This window comes from Petaurus breviceps, unplaced genomic scaffold (genome assembly GCF_028583685.1).
Source record: "Petaurus breviceps papuanus isolate PSGF00001 unplaced genomic scaffold, PetGlider_PUasm1.0 128, whole genome shotgun sequence".
NCBI lineage: Eukaryota > Metazoa > Chordata > Mammalia > Diprotodontia > Petauridae > Petaurus > Petaurus breviceps.
The window spans coordinates 3,676,606-3,684,921 of NW_027185664.1; the positions used below are offsets into that span (position 1 = coordinate 3,676,606).

The 8,316-nt window shown below is 40.8% G+C and overlaps 1 pseudogene; it reads right to left on the reverse strand.

The window, feature by feature from the left end:
• Positions 1–350: 350 nt before the first annotated feature.
• LOC138171544 (glyceraldehyde-3-phosphate dehydrogenase pseudogene) overlaps positions 351–8,316 on the reverse strand; it is a 9,511-nt pseudogene continuing 1,545 nt past the window's right edge.

An 8,316-nucleotide genomic window follows, 5' to 3' on the forward strand; every position in this document is an offset into this window, starting at 1 on the left:
TAAAAATGAGAAATGTTACTACTTATTTCCTCAAAACCATTTTATATTTTTGAGATCTCTCTATTGTCAAACACTCAAGAAGTATTAACTTAGCCACACAGAGGGTTATAGACTAGTATAAAATATTCAAATTATATATAGCTGAAGCTAGTTAAAACTGAGATTCCTACACCTCTTTCAAAGAACACTGCATTTTGGGAATTGAAGGCAAGTATACAGTTATCTTTTGTCTTTCATAATCTCAACCTGCTGGATCAGGTTGATTTACTAGATAATGGTAAGCCTGCAGATGTCCCAAACACAGGCTTCTATCACAATATTAAATGAATATTTCATCTACCCAAATGAGGTTTTTCTTTTTTTTTTTTTGCACTGAATATGTTGACTTTATTGATGGTACACAATACAGGCTTCTTCCCCCTACTACAGGGGTGCTTTGGAACAAGGATGTGAATGGCACATGGGATCCCTAGTATAGGAACACAGATTAGGAATGTGGGCTCCCCAGTGCTGGATCTCCTCGTTTTGGTTGGGGATGAAGATCCATGGCTTTCCACTTTACTCCTTGGAGGCCATGTAGGCCATGAGGTCTACTACATGGTTGCTATAACCATACTCATTACCATACCAGGAAATGAGCTTGACAAAATGGTCATTGAGGGCAATACCAGCACCAGTATCAAAGGTAGAAGAGTGAGTGTTGCTGTTGAAGTCACAGGATACAACCTGGTCCTCTGTGTAGCCCAAGATGCCCTTCAAGGTTCCCTCTGATGCTTGCTTCACCACTTTCTTGATATCATCATATTTGGCAGGTTTCTCCAGGTGGCAGGTCAGATCCACAACAGATACATTGGGAGTAGGAACATGGAAGGCCATGCCTGTGAGCTTCCCATTCAGCTCAGGAATAACCTTGCCTACAGCCTTAGCAGCACCAGTGGAAGCAGGGATGATGTTTTGGGCAGCACCACGCCCATCACACCACAGCTTACCAGAGGGGCCATCTACTGTCTTCTGGGTAGCAGTAATGGCATGGACTGTAGTCATGAGTCCTTCCACAATGCCAAAGTCGTCATGAATGACCTTGGCCAAGAGGTCCAAGCAGGTGGTGGTGCAGGAAGCATTACTGACGATCTTAAGGGAATTATCATATTTCTCATGGTTCACTCCCATCACAAACATTGGGGCATCAGCAGAAGGGGCAGAGATGATGACCCTCTTGGCTCCACCCTTCAAGTGAGCCCCAGCTTTTTCCATGGTGGCAAAGACTCCAGTGGACTCTACAACATACTCGGCTCCAGCATCTCCCCATTTAATATTGGTGGGATCCTGTTCCTGGAAGATGGTAATGGCTTTTCCATTGATCACCAGCTTCCCATTCTTAGCCTTGACAGTGCCCTTGAATTTGACATGAGTGAAATCATATTGAAACATATAAACCATGTAGTTGAGGTCAATGAAGGGGTCATTGATGGCCACAATGTCTACTCCACCTGGGGCGAATGCAGCCCTGGTCACCAGGCGCCCAATACGGCCAAATCCATTGACTCCAACCTTCGCCATCTTGTTTCAGGGATGCAACTTAAGCAGCAGAACCTGGCACCAAGCTTGGGAGAAAAGCCGAAAGCCCCAAATGAGGTTTTTCAAAGAACATATAACATCAAATTGGACATTCTTTTATTACCAATGTATCTTTTAGTTATGTTTAAAATAAATTCCCACACATATAAAATTCTATTAAACCTACTGGACAACTATGTTTTGGATAGAGAACAAATAGGAATGGCTAGGTGGTGCAGTGAATAGAGCACTGGCCCTGGAGTCAGGAGGACCTGAGCTCAAATCCGGCCTCAGACACTTAACACTTACTAGCCATGTGACCTTGGGCAAGTCACAACCCCAATTGCCCTGCCTTCCCCCCTCCAAAAAGAAAAAAAAAAGAGAGAATAGAGAATAGATAGAACACAGTGTATTTGTACTAAATCATTTTATGTAGTTCATGTCAAGAATTGTTTAGAATCACCTTCAATACTTCAGGATAAATTTGGATTCAAAATTTATGTATCTACATAGCCTAGATTTAAATTGTTTGAGATTCTAAAAAACAATCTTTGGTGAAAATGTTTTTTTCCTTTGCTAAAAGAAATGTAATTTGGAAATTGTCTGCAGGGCAGGCAGAATTACATTTCATTTTAAGAACATTCCCAGTCTCCTGAGAGAGCTCTGAATCATGAAAGAATGTGCCCTCCTGTGCTCCAAAGTGGGGCAAAAACCCAACCTCAGCTTCCTGAATTAATTCACAAATGCAGCCTGATAAAGAATTGGCCACTCTGCAACTTCAAATGACTTATTTTCTAAGCCCCCTGCAGGTACAGTAAGTGTATGTGAACTGACAGTTTCCCCAGAGAAAATCAAGTAAGGGCCATCTGGCTCCTCCCAGGCTACACTGCTTATATAAACACCTGGTTCAAGCTGTGCCTAGCAAAGAGACCCCCTTTGCCTAAATGCAAGAAGGCATCTCCCATGGAAAGTAGAAAAGTAGGTACCACAGCATCTCTCTCTGTAGGCACAGGAAGCAATACACCCAGTACACTATTTGGGGGCCCTGCCTCTTCCCCACCCTCCCAGAGTGGGCAATTTGGGATTATCACACACACACATCAACCACATTTTACAAAGGTTTGCCATAGACACACAAATTTCCCCAAAAAGATTTTTTATAAAAATCTGAATAAGAATTTTAGTTAAGTACAACTTTGATTAAAGTTATTGATGATGAATAGAGAAGCATCAACATGTTTCATGACAGAAAATCAATAGTCCGATTCCATTTCCATAGAAGTACAGCACTATTGTAGGAGTTAAGAGTAACTGCCTTCGTAGTTTTCCTACTATGCATGATGGGAAGAAAACCTGTTGCTTTAGGAAAGTCAGAGAATAAGAAGGGCTTTTGCCAAATTCCCCCATCCCCTCCCCCGCGCCTCCCAACAGCAAATGCAAGAAGGCACGTGTGAGCACACGTACACACTCCAGCCAGAGCAGAAAGTCATTGTTGCTTTGATAGGCTCAAACCAAGTCAAGTCAACGAGCATGTACTATGTTTCATAGAGAGTCCCCTGGGATGGTATTTGTATAATGAATTTTCTAGTGAATCGTCATCCAATTCAGTAACCATACTGCTCATTATTTATAACAGGTATATGAAACACATGGACTGATATTCCAAACAGTTATGTGCATGATTTCCATGAAGAACATTTGTTATGTATGCTTAATTACAAAGTTATTTTTTCTTACATTTTTGTAGTTGTTTTTTGTTATACAGCTCATTCCTTTGGGGGAGTCATGTTTTGATATTATAACAAATAAAGATGAATAAGAGGGTTGGTTAAGAGAACCCTGATCAACAGATTCTCCCAGTAAGTTTGGTGAAATTGCAGGATGGAATTATCAGGTAACAGACAATGAAACAGAAGAGAATGTTCCTCTCAGATTTTGAGTGGCCCATTTGCAATTTGTAGTAAGAGTGTCAACCCTGGATAAAGGCAACTGATGATTGAATGAAATTATTGCCAATGCCCCTCTGTGGCCTACATTAAAAACTAACTCTAAGACAATCAAAAAGAGAGGAAAAAAACTCAACTTGTGAAGAAGCTCTTAAGGACTCACTTTTCTTTTTTCATATGTTTCCTAGAACATGCTGTGGGCTTAATGGGGGGAGATTTCTTTCTCCTCTCCCCACCCAGTGTTGGTATTTTGTAGTAGAAGCAAATGGCTGTAGGAGACCTGAACCACATGGCATATGAGAGAAAAGTCTAGCTGCAAAACTGAATTGTGTTGGTGAATGGAATCAAAATTTTGGCACCTGGAGCCCAGAAGATGGCAGATCTCAGAGCTGAGACTCCTGCTGGCTCTGTTCTTTCAAAGAATGCCCAGTAGGATACCAGGAGAGGATGTCAGCTGAGCCAGAGGCTGGATGCAGTGGTGACTACAGCCAAGCTGCATCGGAGCAGTGCCCTATCCACCCTGGTCTCAGTCTGACACTGCCCTCCTGGCTGCAACTGGATTCACTCAAAAGTTTAATGTTCTTACAAAGTCTAAATGGCCCACTCAAAGTCTCAAAGGGTGGTTTTTTTTTTATATTTTGTTGTCTATCACCTGCCCCTTATGTCCCATAGTTCCATCAGGCAGATTGTGGGACCCAGATGATCAGTGGTTCCCTGATCAATCCCTCGCTTCACAAACAAAAACATGAATGTGAGGCAACCTACCTTACAGGCAAGAGTCAAAGCCTGAATCTTGTTTTCTATGTCCCATGGATATTACTTCCTGATTTCAGAGAGTGTGTTGAATCATTAAGCCCAGTGAAAGGCTTCTGAATCTAGATTCCACCACTGGACCTACATGGCTCTGAAGAAGAAAGTGAGGCTGGTGACCTTGCACAGCCTCCTTCACTCAAATCAAAGTCAACTGGAAATCATGCCATCATCTCCCTGATGTCATGGTCCTCTTTGAGAATGAAGGATGAACCATACAACCATTATGGGAAAAGTTTATGTAACCAGGGGTGTGCTGGCAAATATTTCATAACCAGGTGAGGCACATAGAAGAAAAGGAATTTACCTACAATACAATTTTAAGTTTAACTGCATGATTAACATTTTCTCTATCATTTCCTTAAGCCTAGGCAATCAACAAAACAAGCTTCAAGCTTCAGATTTGTAGCATTGAGTTACAAAGTGTAAATGCTCACTTTGAAATTCTAGCAATTAGCACAGAGTGAGGTCTCTCCTTGCTGTATGACACTTGGAATACAACAGTCCCCTGGTAGGAAAGCAAAGACGATTTCCATGTAGTCTGAGCAAGGCGACCTGGACCTTTCAGAGGGAAACTGGATAAGCTCTAGTCCTACTGTATAACTAGTACCAAGGATTTTATCATCCACTCTGAGGAAAACTGCAGCTCCCGACGGTGCTAGACTCTTCCTTTCGGAGTAAGTAGTAATAGCAGTAGCAGGAAGAGGAGAAGGGGGAGTAATAAAACAGAAAAAGAAGAAGGAGGAAGAGGAGGAGGAGGAAAAAGAGGAATAGGAGGAAGAAGAACTAGCATTCACACAGTTTCAAGGTTTGCAAAGTGCTTTCATATTTGTGAAGCTCATGTGATCCTCACAGGAACCCTGAGAGGTAGATGCTATTATTATCCCCATTTTACAAATGAGCAAACAGAGGTTAAATGATTCACCCAGTGCCACACTGCTAGTAAATGTCTGAGGCTGAATTTGAACGCAGGTCTTCCTGAATCTAGGTCCAGTGCTCTTGCCCACTGTTGGCCCATTCCAGGGGAAATTCTTGATAATTCTCTCTATGAAACAGTGATCTGAGAAATATGCAAGACTTGTTCACATATAATACATGTTTTCAGCCTGCTTAATTGAAAAAAACAGCTCTCTGGATGAAAAATTTAACCTTGTTGTCTCCTGACATCAAATTTGTGTACTTGGTTGGTAACTCGATTGCCTTTGTTTGATTCCAACATCACTTCTCCTAAAGTAATTTAGACTTGTTTTTCTCCCAGAGAGTGGTATTAAAGTTTTGGGGGAAAATGACCTGCTTTTGAAATTCAAGGCTGTGTGATATAAATATCTCCACATCACAAACATGCAAAACCTGCTTGAGTCTCAAATGGAGTCTGCAGGGTGGTGACTTCAACAGATTTGGTTCAGTTGTGGGTGATCCAACAAGAATTCCATGCTATGTTTGTGGTTGAGTTGTGAAAGTCTAGACTCAAAAGTAGTGTGTAGAGGGAGAATGGAGATGGTTTGATGTAAATTAGGGATCTGGAAACTCATGGATAGGGCATTCATTCAAAGGATCATAAGACCATAGATTTTTAAAACAGGAGCTTCCCTAATCCAATCCTCCCATTTTATTGATGAGGAAACCTGAGGCCCAGAGAAGGTAAGTTTCTTTCACATGAATAGTAAATGATAGAGGCAGGATTTGAAGCCAGAATCTTGTGACTCCAAATCCAGTGCTCTTTCTACTCTACCAGAATTTGACAGTTATTTGAAGTTGTGAGTGCCTCCAAAGCTGAGTCACCAGTTGGTTGAAGAATTCAAGATTTATAAATAAATACAAAATATTTATATAAAAAGTAAAAATGAAGTATATCTTATGGATTCAAATTCATAGTAAACTTGGATGGTATACACTTATTATCACTGTCAAGGAATTGTATGACCATTATTCTTACAATTATCTCTGTTCTCAGTGTAATGATTAATAATAATAATACCAGCAATAATAATGGGCATTTGTGTAATACATCTAAGTTTGTGTAATTTTTTAAGTCCTTTGCACAGATGATTTCATTTGAACTGGTGCTCTATACAAATACCAGAAGGCTCACAGATTTAGAGAAGGAAGGAAAGTTTTGTTGCTTTTCAATCATTTTCAGTCATGCCTGTCTCTTTGTGATGCCTTTTGGGCTTTTCTTGGCAAAAATACTGGAGTGGTTTGTCATTTCCTTCTCTGTCTCATTTTACAGATGAGGAAACTGAGGCAAACAAGGTTAAGAGACTTGCCCTTGATCACACAGCTAGTAAGTTTCTGAGGTCAGATTTGAACTCAGGAAGATGAGTCTTCCAGACTCCAGGCCTGGCACTCTATTCACTGCCCACCTAGCTGCCAAGGAAGGATGCTTCCAAGCCATTTATACCAAAGGTGTTACATACTAGACCCATGAGCTGCATGCAGCCCAGAACACTCCTGAGTACCACCCGAACCAGTTTAAAATGTAATTGAGAAATATTTAATAAAATGAATGAAAATATAATAAAACATAGATAATGTTAATATGTGATTTTCTAAGTCAATGAGCAGCCTGCAGGGATTCTTATGTGTGGTTTAGTGGTCCCCATTTCTATCTGAAGTTGATACCACTGATTTACATCAACCAACCTCATTTTATAGATGGGAAAGCACAAATGGTTAAGCGGTTTGACTAAGGTCATAAGTGGCAAAGACAGAATTTGAACTCAGCTTTTCTGACTCTAAATCCAGTGTTTTTCCCCCTATACCATGCTCCCAGAAATATTCCTTCCCAAATGTCATAAAATATAGAGAAAGCTGTGATAACTCTTCAATTGGCTTCCTTGCCATTCCATTTCAATAACATACATTTATAGAACACTTAAGTTTTACAAAACATATTCCTCACAGCAACTTTGAAGGGTAGGTGATACTGATATTGTCACCCTCATTTTTCAGATGGGGAAATTGAGACATAGAAAGGTTGAATGATCTGCCCCAGGACCAACAGTTAATAAGAACTGGATCTGAGATAATAAATGCACCAACCTTTGCATCTGTTTTGTCTTCTGATCTCGTGTCTAACACAAGTGTACCTGCTCTGATTTTTCTCCACTTAAGAATCAACTTTTAAGGTATCTATTACTTTTTTAAGAACCTCCTTTTAGGAATCTCTGAATTTTGAAATGCAGGTTCCGCGGGGTGGAATCATAAATTATGCTGTGAGATGTGTAGCCTCTCAATTATCAGATAATACTTTATCAAGTCAAGAAGCATTTATTAAGCGCCTGCTATGTGCCAGACACTGTATACTAAGTACTGGGAATGAAAGAAAGAAAAGCAAAAAATAATCCCTGCTCTAAAGGAGTTCAATTTAATCAGAGCATCAATGTGTAAACAGCTATGTGCAAACAAGATATAGACAAAATAAAATGTAGACAATTTTAAAGAGGAGGAACTAAATTAAGGGGAAGGTGGAATCTTCTCCGAGACCTGGAGGAAATCAGGGAAGCCAGGAGATGGAGAGGAGGGAAAAGAGAATTCTATGAGGAAGTGTCTTGTCAGGGGAAGAGCAAGGAGGTCAGTGTCACTGAATTGCAGAGTACATGGAGAGGAGAAAGGTGTAAGAAGGTTGGAATTAAGAAGGATCCAGATTATAAATGACTTTAAAATCCAAAAAAAGAGATTTGGATATTTGATGCCAGACAGCTGAGATCCAGAATGGGACCCAAGACTCGTTCCTAGACATGATACAAGGAAAGAGGAAAGGGTCTCTGATAAGAAAGCTAACAAGAGGGGCAGCCAGGTAGCACAGCGAGTAAGAGCACTGGCCCCAGAGTCGGGATGACCTGGGATTGAATCCAGGCTCTGATACTTAGCACCACACCCAGAAATAAGTGGCTGAGTAACCTTGAGCAAGTTACTTAACCCCAATTGCTAAGAAAGGAAGGAAGGAAGGAAGGAAGGAAGGAAGGAAGGAAGGAAGGAAGGAAGGAAGGAAGGAAGGAAG